Source organism: Equus quagga, chromosome 9, assembly GCF_021613505.1.
Source record: "Equus quagga isolate Etosha38 chromosome 9, UCLA_HA_Equagga_1.0, whole genome shotgun sequence".
NCBI classification, from domain to species: Eukaryota; Metazoa; Chordata; class Mammalia; order Perissodactyla; family Equidae; genus Equus; species Equus quagga.
In genome coordinates this window covers 90407035-90419504 of record NC_060275.1, presented here as the reverse complement: position 1 = coordinate 90419504, position 12470 = coordinate 90407035, and the positions used below count along the sequence as shown (strand labels likewise).

The 12470-nt window shown below is 42.9% G+C and overlaps 1 long non-coding RNA gene across 1 annotated transcript in view; it reads right to left on the bottom strand.

Moving 5' to 3' along the window:
• Nucleotides 1-259: 259 nt before the first annotated feature.
• The window catches only part of LOC124244433 (uncharacterized), a 42054-nt gene continuing 29843 nt past the window's right edge, over nt 260-12470 (bottom strand). Inside the window, exon 5 of the long non-coding RNA XR_006890003.1 lies at nt 260-341. This is a non-coding gene — a long non-coding RNA (uncharacterized LOC124244433). The remainder of the gene's footprint in view (nt 342-12470) is intronic.

Below are 12470 nucleotides of genomic sequence, written 5' to 3'. Positions count from 1 at the left end.
TTAATCCTTGTTATGACAAGGTGGGTTGAATTTTGGACTTTCAGAAAGGGAATGAGCCATAGGACGAGTGGAAGTCCTTTCACTCCTTCCCTGGGCCAAAGCTCACCCTATATATGCATGGCCCTCCTCTAAGCCAGTATTCTCGAGACCACAGTTCACCCTTTCTAGCTGCTCAACCTGCAGAAGTTAGGCCAAGGAGAAAGACCATTATAGAGAATGCAAAACACAAGAAAGGACAAAATGGTATAGGACTTGATTACCTTTCTAGGGAGTCATGGGTTTTATCTTGGCAAAAGGTGTAGAAGCAGGAAGATGAGAGTGTAAATCAGAATTAGTTTCACCTGTAAAAAAACAGAAAATTCCCACATGAGAATGACTTAAACAAGAAAGATGATCTTTCTCTCATGTTCAAGAAGTCTGGAGGTAGCCAGAGCAAGGTTGGTAAATAATCCATGGGGGCAGGGAACTGGGCTCCTTCTCTGTGCTGCTCTGCCATGTGCAATCCCCATTACTAAGATAACTTCATAGCCAAAGAAGTTGCTGGAACCCCAGTCATTGCATCTGTCTTCCCATGAGTAGAAAGGAAAAAGAAGAGAAGAAAAGCACCTACTTCTCCATTTAAGGACACACTGTGGAAGCTGCACACACACTTCTGCTAACATCCCATTGGCCAAAAGTGAATCATATAGCCACACCTGGCAGCAAGAGAGGCTGGCAAGTGGAGTCTGTATCCTGGGCAGCTACGTGGCCACATAAAAATCAGGCACTTAAAAAGGAGGAAATGTCTACTGGTGGACAATGGCAGCCTGTGGCATTGTGTGGCGACATGAAGATGCACCCCCTGCCTGCCCCTTCAAGGGGGTACTTGCTGCCCCAGATGTTCAGAATGCTGTCAGTGGGCAGCCTTCTGCTCCAGGCCCCACAGGTCTGCCTCAGCTGTAGGGACCCACCTAGCCCAAGGACTTGCCCATATTCAGTGACCAACTGAGGTGGGGACAGGGAGGCTGGCCTTTCAGCCCTGTGTGGGAGAACTCTGACAGGCCATTTTAGCTCCAGAGCCCCACCTCGCCTCATGGGGTTGACTGAGGTTTGGGGAACTTTGAAATTCTACTCCTCCTTCATCCCAATCCTGGTTCCACTCCATCCTTTTCACAGGTGTTAACCTCAAGGGCACTACCTGATAAACATCCTGTGGCCTAAATTCTGTTTCCCTGGGAACCCAACCTGCAATAGGAGGAAAAGGACTTACAGCAAAAAGACTACAGGAAGTGAACAGAGAAAAGAAAGAGTTAGGGAAAAGGGAAGTACAAGAGGGACACTGTGTTAGTCAGGACTCTCCAAAGGAAAAAATCCTATAGGATGTGTGTGTGTGTGTGTGTGTGTGTATAAATATAAGGAACTGACTCACACAATTTTGGAGGCTGGTGAGCCCCAAGTCTGCAATGTGGGCTGACAGGCTCGAGACCTAGGAGAGTCAATGGTGCAGATGGAGTCTGAAGGCAGTCTGCTGGAGAATCCCTCCTGCTCGGAGAGGCTGGTCTTTTTTTTCTATTCAGGCCTTCAACTGATTGGATGGGGCCCACCCACATAGGGAGAGCAATCTGCTCACTCAGAGTTCACAGATTTAAATGCTAATCTCATCCAAAAATACCCTCCAAGTTGACACATAAAATTAACCATCATAGACACCCTCTCAAGGCCCAGGAAGCTCCCTTCTGGAACCTCCATGGGTCTCCCTTCATCCACCAATGCAGACACATGCACACATACATACACACGCATATGCACCCACACACATGCATGTACACAGGCCTGCATTGTGGAGACTTCCACCTAGGGTGGTACAGGAGAGCAAATGGCCTGATTTCAGCATCTCCTCCCAAGCCCCATAAACCGATGAGACTTTATAGACTCCTCGGGTAAAGAACCATTCTAGACATTGCATGTTAATTTCAGGACAGGTGAGAGAGGTTAGGATCCAAAAATACAAAAAGAAGAGGGTTTCCCTCCACCCAAGACAGAAATGGCAGCAGCTGTTCAGTGAGTTACTGGGCCATACGTGCAAATAATAACCAAGCCAGGAAAGGTCATTCTTGCCTACTTTCCATGCAAGTGGGAGCAGAAATGGACATCACTGAGATTTCAGCAGGAAAGGGGCTGAGCTGCCACCCAGCACATCCTCCCAGCTCAGGGCTGGCCCAACTCCATCCAGTCCTCGACTATCCTTACCCTTATTTGGCCTCTTACAACTCCTTTTTGTTCTGTGTAGATCTAAGTTAAGTGTCTATTACAGTCATTTTTGTCTTTTCTGTTGAATTTCGGGCAACCCAACTGCAGTGATGAGGTCCACTCTTCAATATGCACCTACAACGGCCAAGGATGCTGTGACTTCTCATATGCCTTCCCAAAGGTCAGGGCCAAGATCCTCTCACTACAAATGCAGACTATACCAGAAAGGATGTTGATAACATGTCACCATAATGTCCCTGTCCCAAAACTCTACATATTCTATAAAAGATAGTGGGAGATATAGAAAAAGTCAAGTAGTGGTCCTCCACTTCCTTGTTAAGATATATCCACAATACAACAAAAGAAACTTAGAAGACTTGAAAGATAGTTTAGAGCTAGGCAGGCTTGTACTGATTAAAAACGCTAGTCATCCAGGAAACTGAGACTCAGAGAACTTATACGATTTGTCCATGGTCGAACAGCTAGTTAGTTGTGGAACTGGGTTTCGAACACACGTCTTGACTCCTATGACACATTGTAAACATCACTCAGATTTTCTTGGCTTCTTTTTTCCATTCAGTAAAGCATAATTTTCACAAAAACAATATCACTTGCCAATGGGACTTTCCAGTGTTTGCTGATGGATTGGTAGATGGTACTTAGATTCTCACCAAAACCTGACTTTTCTTCTCATCCCATCCACGATGAGGCCCTTGGTGCCCTTGCCAGGCACAGAGCAGGGAAAGGAGTCTGCTAATGTCTCCCGATTCCTTGGGGTCAGCCCAAACTGCCCCAATCTTTAGGGATACCTGACATTTGATTGGATTATACAATGATCATCCCCTCCCCACCCCAATCCCCCACCAAAAGTACAGTCACATCAAAATGACTTTTTCAAAAAGAAGCTTAGCATTCCTCCTGGAGACAAACACAGCTATGCTTCTGGTGCTGCAAACCCACAAAGGCCCTCACAGCCCCTCCTTCGAGAAAAATTAATAATACATGAGGATTTTCAGGAATTGCTAGAAGTACGACACCCACCCTTTCCAGACTTCCTGGAAGAATCCTGATTTCTTTCTGACAAATAAGTTCATTAAGCCTGTAATGAAATTTGATTTGATTTTTAGACCTTTGTAAATGTTTCATGTCCATCAAACCATTTATCAGAAAAAAACAACCCTGCGTTGGGCTTTGCATCCTGTTGGTTTGTTTGGAAATGTGGGGGCTGTAACCCAGTGTAAAGAATGGACTGCAAGATGGATGAGAAGGCAATCTGAGCATCTCCAGGAAGGCCTGGTCTCCGGATCCTCCCATCCTTCTACCCTAGCCTCCAGGTCACTGACGCAGGAGGGTAGAAGGCTCCACTCCACTCCCGCACACAACCAGGGGGAGCAGCCTGCTTTCTTCCCACCAAGTAAACTTCATTTTGCCTTTTGCAGAAGATGAATCTGACTCATTTTCCCTTCTGAGGGCTACAAGCTGGCCTGCTATCGGCCGCACGTTTCACTGAGTCATGAGTGCTGAAGTGCCAGTTGTGCTCGATCGCTCACATTTAACACTTAGAAGTTCTATGAAAGCCAAACCCACAAAAGCAACTTGACGGCAGGGCTCAGATCAGATCAGCCACAGAGGGGGTTTCACTGATGTTCCCTCAGCCATCTTCCCTGGACCCCGCCTAGCCCCTCTAGCAGGCATCTCCTTTCATTCTTCCCTCCTGCCCCACCTTCCCTCTCTCTTTCCTCCCTTGCATTTCCAGTCATTTCCAGTCTGGTCAAATCTGAGTGTAAATGTGGGAGCATGACTTAGTGTCCTCCTGGAGGCTGCTGTCAGTTTCTGGCCTCAGGAAAAAAGATCTCACCAATGATCCTCAGCCAGAGCATGCTATGTCTCCACTCTTTCATCCTGTCGCCTTCCAATTCATTTCCTGTAAGCCATGACCCTTTCCTGGGAACATTAATTAACCACGATGTTTTTTTATCAGAATTCTAGGAACTTGACATCTGTATGACTCACACTTCTGCAGCTTAAAACAGTATTTACTATATTGGAATTAGGCAGCTGAGTTTTTTGTAGATGCTTACTGTATGGATTTATGACCATCTGTAACCATTCTCGGAGAGAGAAAAAAATCAGCACCACTAATTCTTAATGAGGCTTTGCCATATCACTAAAACTCTGAGTGAAAACATATGGGATGAAATATCTTTCAACGAGCTCATAAATGTCTTTATTTAGGAATACAACAGATTTCCTTTATAATGCTAGTTTTAAGGATAAAGTTAACACCCTCCTTAGAAATTACATTCTCCCATTCTTTGCTTGATAAGAGAGTGATTTTACAATCTACATTTTTATCTATCGAAGGGATTTTGCAATCTATGCCATCATGAGCTTGTTAATAAACTATGTAAATTTGTGTGAACAAGGGTCTAAATTAATTCAGGCCTAAATAAATCAAACTCCAGCTAGACTATGATTTAATTAAAAATTGAAAATATGACTCATGGCACTTAAGATTACTGATGTTTATTGCCAAAAGAAGCATCATTGCTATGTCAGAGATAAATGTAAGGAGGCTGATGGATTCTCCAAGGATGAAATAGAGAGATGCATCACGATGGACAGGGCATTGTAAGAATTCCTGTATTTGATCAAATAAATGTCTCTAGGGCAGTTTCAGCACAAATAAATTCACAATGTAGTCATGAAAATCCATAGATGTACAATTTTATTCTCAGCTTTTCTCACTCAAATTTGGGGTTTTTATGTTTCTCCTTACCTTCCTGTGGATATACATATATAATTTTTTCAAACTTTATTTTTGTTCCTGCTTTCACTTTTCATAAATTCCTTTTATAAAGTGTTTTCTCCCTTCTATCTATTTTCGGAAATATGTTCTGTTAGGGGCATCCGTATTTGTGTCTGGGGGCTTGTGCAAGTATGACTGTTTACGAGGCTGCCTTCCTGGAACATATGTGGATGATCTTTCACTTGGTTGATGCCCCTCTTTAGCCCTGTGTCCCCAACAAGGACCATGACGGCTGTCAGGTGCCCTAAGCATGAAGCAGATTTCAGGGGAGAGCAAGTGGGGCAGGAAGGTGTTTAAACCAAAACCAAAACTCATGAGCAGATGGGTGCGTGTGCTTATGGAGACATCGGGACAGTAGTTGAAAGCCAGGTTCCTCTGGAAACCTCATGGCACATGGCCTTGGCAAGCACAGATCTGCACCTGACTCCCAGCTTCCAAACAGGGCTGGTGGACAAGAAGCTGTGTCCCCAAAAAGACACCAGTGAGTGAAGTTTGTCTCCATTCTGGTTCTCTCCTTTTGCCTCTGCACAGCCCACCCAACCACTCCACCCACGCCTGGCTCCTCCCTGGGGTTCTCGCTGAGCAGTGCCATTTTGCAAGGGACTGTTCCTCCAACTTTTCCAATTAAAAGACTTTTCTATCGCGTTTGTGTCCTAAGGAGTCTTTAAGGCCTTCAGGCAAAAAATTCAGTAATTTGGGAGTTTTGGACCTCTGGCAGGGTAGGAAAGGAGATGCTCTTTCAAGTCAAAGGTTCTTTGGCATCCTTCAGACAATTTAGGGCTTCTCAGAACTGTAACCCCCGCACCCCCGGCTCCCTACAACATGACCTTCTATTCCTCCACAACAAGCTGGCTCTGAGAGCTGCAGGGATGGAGAAAAGTCATCCCAGTCCCCGTGGAGGCTGGAAAACTGGGGCTCTCAGGGGAGGACAGGGGTCAGGATTTCCCCACACACTGACCTTGCTCAGGAGACGAGAGGGAGCTGGTGCAAACCTTTGAATGACTGTCCCTTCCTTTCATTCTTCAACATGAGCTTAGTCTGTCCTTCCCAAATTCTTGGACAACTTTGGGGAGACTCAGATAGAGAGAAACATAATATTTAGGATCAAATGTAAGATCCTCCACAATTTTCCTCAATAGCCAAAAGCTGGGCCTAGAAGCCCTCTCACTGCTGCCTGTGATCACCCAGAAAAGCAAAGGGGGGATAAAAGGAAACGGTCCCTAAAAGGACAGAGGCCAGAGCCTTGGCAAGTGGCTCTTACCTCCTGTCAGTCGATCTGAGGATCCTGACTAACTCCTGGGGAGAACCGCAGAAGCTGAAGTCTTCTTCCTTCTCTTCACTCTTACCCCCCACAGAAAGCGGCCGCCCGGCGCCAAGGAAGCCCATGCATTAGGCTAGGGCGCCACCTAGCCAAACCAGAGGGGACTCAAGAAACTCTGAGCTAGGAACTTTTTGTCTTTTTTTTTTTTTTCCACAACCAGAAAAGGGGGTTTCCATTTCATTCACAGAGTTCTGGGAAATGGAATTTTTGTAAAACCTTCCTTGCACATGATGGAAAACATTTATTAGCATCTAATGAGAAAATTTGGCCCAAAGGCAATTCTAATCAAAATTCATGAGGGTAAGAGTTTAGTTCTCTAAATTTGCCTTTTTCCCCTAGTAACAGCTGTGACTATGACTGACATAGAGCTACCATTTCTCCTGTTTTTTTTTCTTTCCTTCTTTTCGTTCTTCTCTTCCAAGTCAGATTTACCTCTGGATGATGCCTAGGAATCCTGTAGGGAGCAGAAGCTCACCAAGGACAGACTCTACAGGCAAACAGGTACAGTTCAGTCGAGGGAGACTCTCACCACTTTAGGATGTCTCTGTGCCCCTTCGGGTTCAGGAAAGTGAGATGAGCCTTTCCCTGCCCCTGCACACCCAGCACTAGGAGGAAACACTTGCCATGCATGCTGAAGCTGCAGCTTAGCAGGAAATGCAAGTACACTCTAACCATAAATAGGCATGGCCTTGTCCAGAAAGCTGGAGCAGCCCTCCCCTCTGAGATAGATAAAGCTCTGAGGAAAACAGAGACTCAAGGAGGTATCTAAGCTCCCAGGCAAAAGTTGTTTTGATGACCACCTTGGAAAGAGACAGGCGAAGACAAGCTAAGGGTCAGAAGAGCGTGGAGGTTGTGAACATGGACTCTGGAGCCAAATGCCTGGCTTCCATGACTGCTTCTCTGCTGCTTAAGCCCTACCTCAGTTCTTTATACAATGAGGATAATTCTAGTACCTACGTCATAGGGTTTTCATGAAGATTCAATGAGATAAACCATATAAAGTGCTTAGAATAAGGCCTGGCACATGGCAGGCCCTTAAGAAATATTAACTAATGTTTAATTATCCTAGAATTTAAGGGGAAACACCTGAGTTTCCTTGTACTCTAACCAATCTTGGTTTTCCGTCCCACCTGAAACAGTCTTAGTGAATTAGCATAGCAAGTTGTGCCTGTGCAGCAATCCTCCGTGGCAATTTCCTTGGCTAGCCCCACATTGGCAGCAGAAATAGGAGCAGGCATGCAGCTTTTCTTTTAGGAGGAAGCACACAAAAAAGTTTGATGACCACTGATATATCTCAAATGGATGCTCAATTAATGCCATTAGCCGATTGACAATCAGGGCTGTTTCTTTCCACTTACCATTATAATCACATTCTCCAAACCCCAGCGCCATCTTGGGTTGATACAGTGAACTTCCCTGAATGCTCCTATGGCGATAAGGCTCTCTTTTAAGTTTCATTTATAAGATCTTGCTTGGCCTCTCCACGCAACCAGAAACTGTTATGTAATTTTGGATTAAACATCTAGACCATTTGAAAAGTGGTGCCTTTTCTGAATCACATTAATACGATTAAGAGTCAGATAATATTAGTCAACTGAACTGACCCTACAGTCAAATAAAAACAAACCTCAACTTTGGAGCATCTCTTAAGGGTCAGACTCTGTATATTTTCTTTGACTCTGTGCCATTATTGTCTTTAATCAATGCCTCACAAGACTCAAATTATGACATAACATTATAAACAGCCCATTTCTTAGGAAGAGGCAAACTGATGTCTTTTCCCGCAAGGTGAGTGCCTGAAGACTTTACCAGAAAGCCTTTGACATGATGAGTAATGTCAGTGAAACAGCACTTTATCTTTAGAAGACATGGGATACACATCAACATACAAGACTTTTAAAGTGAAGCCAAAGTACAATGCTTCCTTGAGCTTCACTGACCAAGATAAATGATGTTGTGCTCAGGCATTGGTACTGGGAAAAATGGCTTGACAAGTAACATATGTCTAGTATCTTTAGGCTTCACATGGCTTTCCTATTCAGTCTCAATTAAACTTCAAAGAAGATCATGAATATTAATTTGATCTAAAAGCAGAGTATCACACTCTTCCTATTTTTTTATGCTCACTCTGCAGCCATATTGCATGATCACACATTCTGATTTGAATTGAACAATAGTCCTTGATGAAAAATTCTTACAAATTATTTACAGATGGGAAGACACGGATAGATGTAAAAGGCTTTTTTTGACTGCTATGTTATATAGCATTGGTTTCCAGGGCTAGCTGTAGTATTTTGTTTTAGGCATACCCACAAACGCAGTCTTCACTGAATTATATTGATGTGTTCAGGTAACAGAAATTGCCATCCCTGAGATCTTCTGACTTAGGGAACAGCTTTTTGTAAGTGAAAACTCTGTTCATGGCAATTTGAGTGCAGGATCTCCTTCCATATCGTTATTAGGCAGGATATTTTGGAGCTGGGAAAGAACCACTGGCTTTGTGTTACCTCCAAAACGGAACCCACTCTGCCTGCGATATGCCCCAATGATCTAAGAAAGTGTAATGCTGTACAAATGACCTATTTGGCTGCAAGATGTGGTCAGGTTTATATGCACATTTACTTGAAGATACATGACTTTATGAATTCAACATAATTCCAAACAAATTCCCCTGGGTTTGGGGAAACTTGGCAAGCTGATTCTAAAGCGTATATGAAAAAGCAAAGGACCAAGAATAGATAAAACACTCAAAAGGAAGAACCATATGGGACAACTTGTCTTCCAGATATTAAAATTATTCCAGGGCTAAAGCAATTAAGATAGTCTGGTATTGGTGGGAAAACATACAGATGGACCAGTGCAGCAGAATATAGAGCCCAGAAACAGATCTACAAGTGCATGGAAATCTGGCTGGTTTTTCTAGAGCTGACATTGCAGATACCCAGGGGAAAATGTGAGTTTTTTCAAAACATGGGTATGGAGAAAATCAATTACCCATATGTTTAAAAAATAAAATTGAAATTGTCACACCACACATAAAACCTAATTTCTGGTATATTAAAAACCTAAATGTAAAAGTAGAATTATAAAGTTTATTAAAGATTGATATATGGGAATAATTTTATGGTTTTCTGGTTTGTAAAGATTTCTTTGAAAAATATATGCTATGAATGAAATGATTCTTAAAATGAGATCAACTATATTAAAATTAAGAGGTTTTGTTCCTTAAAAGACACCATAATGAAAGTTAAAATGTAGGTCAGAAACTGGGAGAAGGTATTTGCAACCCAAAAGATTAATCTCCAGAATATCTAAAGAATCCCCATAAATCAATAAGAAAAAGACAAACAATCCAACTGATAAATGGGCAAAAGTGTTAAACACGTATTTCATAGAAGAAGAAAAAGAAATGGACCAACATACATGGAAAATGCTCAATCTTATTAGAAATTTAAAAAACATACAAATTAAAACCACAATGATCAGATACCATTTTCTACATATCATACACACAAGAAGTAAGAATCCTGACAACACTCAATGTTACTGAGAAAGCACAGCAATAGTTACACCATTTTGGAAAATAATTTGACATCATCTAGTAAATGAGAAAAGTAGCTGAACGCTTTGACCCAGTAATTGTACTTCAAGGTATAGTCCCCAGAGAAACTCTTGCCCTGAGTACTAGGAGATAAGTAGAAGGATGTTTATAGCAGCACAATCTGTTTGTAATTGGAAAAGTAAAACTGAAACCAGACCAAATGTTAATAAACAACAGGATGCATAAACAAGTTGGTTTCACAACGAGTACATCAATGAACAAATCAAAAAGCTATACACAACACAGACAGAATTCAGAAAGAAAAAGTTGAGTAAAAAGGCAAGTAATAAAATAACACATGCAGAATGATTTCATTTACATAACATCCTAGGACAAGGAAAACTAAACAACATATTCTTTGGGGATATAAATATATGAGATAAAACTAAAAAGAAAAGCAAAGGAATGATGAAAACCACAATCCAGGTAGTAGTTATCTCTGATGGGGGAGGAGTCAGGAGGGAGTGCTTTGAAGGCTTCCAAAATAATGGACATGCTCTCTTTCTTGAAGTGCGTAGTTGGTAATGGAGTAATGGATCTCTGCTGTGTTCTTATTATTTAAACTCCCCCAGTTTTTTAAAGCTTTTTATCTTGAAACAATTTTATACTCATGTAGAAATTTCATAAAAGCACAGTGCGTTCCTGTGCATCCTTCATCCAGCTTCTCCCAATGACATCATCTCACATAAGCATAGTTAATGATCAAAACCAGGAAATTGAGCTTGGCGCAATAGTATAAACTAAACTGCAGAACTTATTTGAATTTCACTAGCTTTTCCATGTAGTCTTTGTGTGTGTGTGTAGCTCTATGAAGTTTTATCCCATGTATAGATTAGTGTAATCACCACCACAGTCAAGATACAGAACTCTTCCAACATCGCAAAGAAACTTGATAGTCACACCCTCCCGTCAACCCTAACCCCTGGCAACCACTGGTTTGTTTTTATCACTATTGTTTTGTTATCCTATGTATATTTTTAAATGTTCTTTTGTGTCTATTGAATATTTTTTAAGAACAGTTTCAGAAGGGAAACATGCCTACTACACGTAAAGGAGATCCCCACCATCTCTCCTTAGCCCACGTGGTGAAATCCTGGGCTTGCTGAATTGCAGGGCACTTCATGTTCACCCCAACTCACCTCTTCGCCCCCTCCTAAGGGATCAAAGGGAAAGATATGTCCACTTTTTTCTCCTCTTTGGAGGGTCATCTTAGAATCAGAAGACTACTCTGTCTTCCCCAACCTGCCTCTCCCCCTTGACTTCAGGCCACTGCAAAGGGGTAGCAACTTATGACAGTCTCTGTTTCAGAGGGGGAAGTTAGCCCAGCATGGGGAAGCTTACCAAACAAATGAGACCCAGATGGAGAAATTACAGATGCTCTGAGAGTCATCTGGTCTTGACTGACACCTAACTCCTCAGTCATGCTTCACAGTTCTCGTCCCTTTCCCCCAGGCTGGCTGGCTCCCACTGAGGCAGAGTGCCTGGTTGGATCTCAGACTTCTGTTGTCTGGCTGCTCCGGACACAGCCAGTTTAGACTGAAACCAAATGCTCTAATCCCCCTGAACCCCAGTTGCCTGCCTCTCCTGGAACCTACCCAACCTGTTCTTTAGTGCGCCTCCTTTTCCTCTGTCCAGCCTCCTGGGGATAAAGCCCTCCCCTACTCTGCACCATTTTATGTAAAAACAAAACTGTTTCCCATTTGGGTTCTTGTAATTCCCCTCATTGCTTATAGTATCTTTCAAACCTTGTTCCTAACAGCCTCCAAGGCCTCCCTTCCGCACCCCCCAGGTTCTCCTCTCTTGAGTTAGGTGTGTTGTGTTTCATTTGGGTTCCATTTTACAATGCTCAACCAGGCACGTATAGGCAGATCCTGTGTTTGCCACAATCAGCAAGTTCTTGGACTCTTCCTCATAAAGGGAGTCATACCGCCTTCTAAGAACAAGGCCATAATTGGAGGTTGCACTCCTGAAGAAAGCCCAATCACAATTAAATAAGTTTATTAAAGTGTATTCCTTAGGATATCATGTGATTTGAAAAGGGGGTTGTGGACAAACACATCTGAGAAACACTGGATTTAACTAAGTGAATCCCCAACCCCTGCGACCGCAAGAATGCTCAGATCTTTTTTATGAGACCCATAGACATTTTGGGGGGAGAACGGGAAGGTTTCCAAGGGCAGGCTACTTGAAAGTAGAACAACCACTGAGTTAAAGCATGTATATGACAAGAACGTATCAATTTTTTAAAAAGCAAAGTTAAAAGAGCTGAAGACGCTGTTCTTCAACTCCCGTAAAACGAGCGTGAACACGCTCTCTGTGCTGATTACTCTCCTGTTTGCTCTCTTGAGCTACCCTCCACCTTGTCATCTTCCCGTGGGAGCTGACCTGTAAGAAAGGGCTCCCTTGTTCTTCCTTCTGGTCTCTCCCACAAGCGTTCATCCCAAGAGCACGTCCCAGTAAATGAGTTCCAGAGAACTCAAGCTTAACAGGAGTCAAATAACTCTAATGAT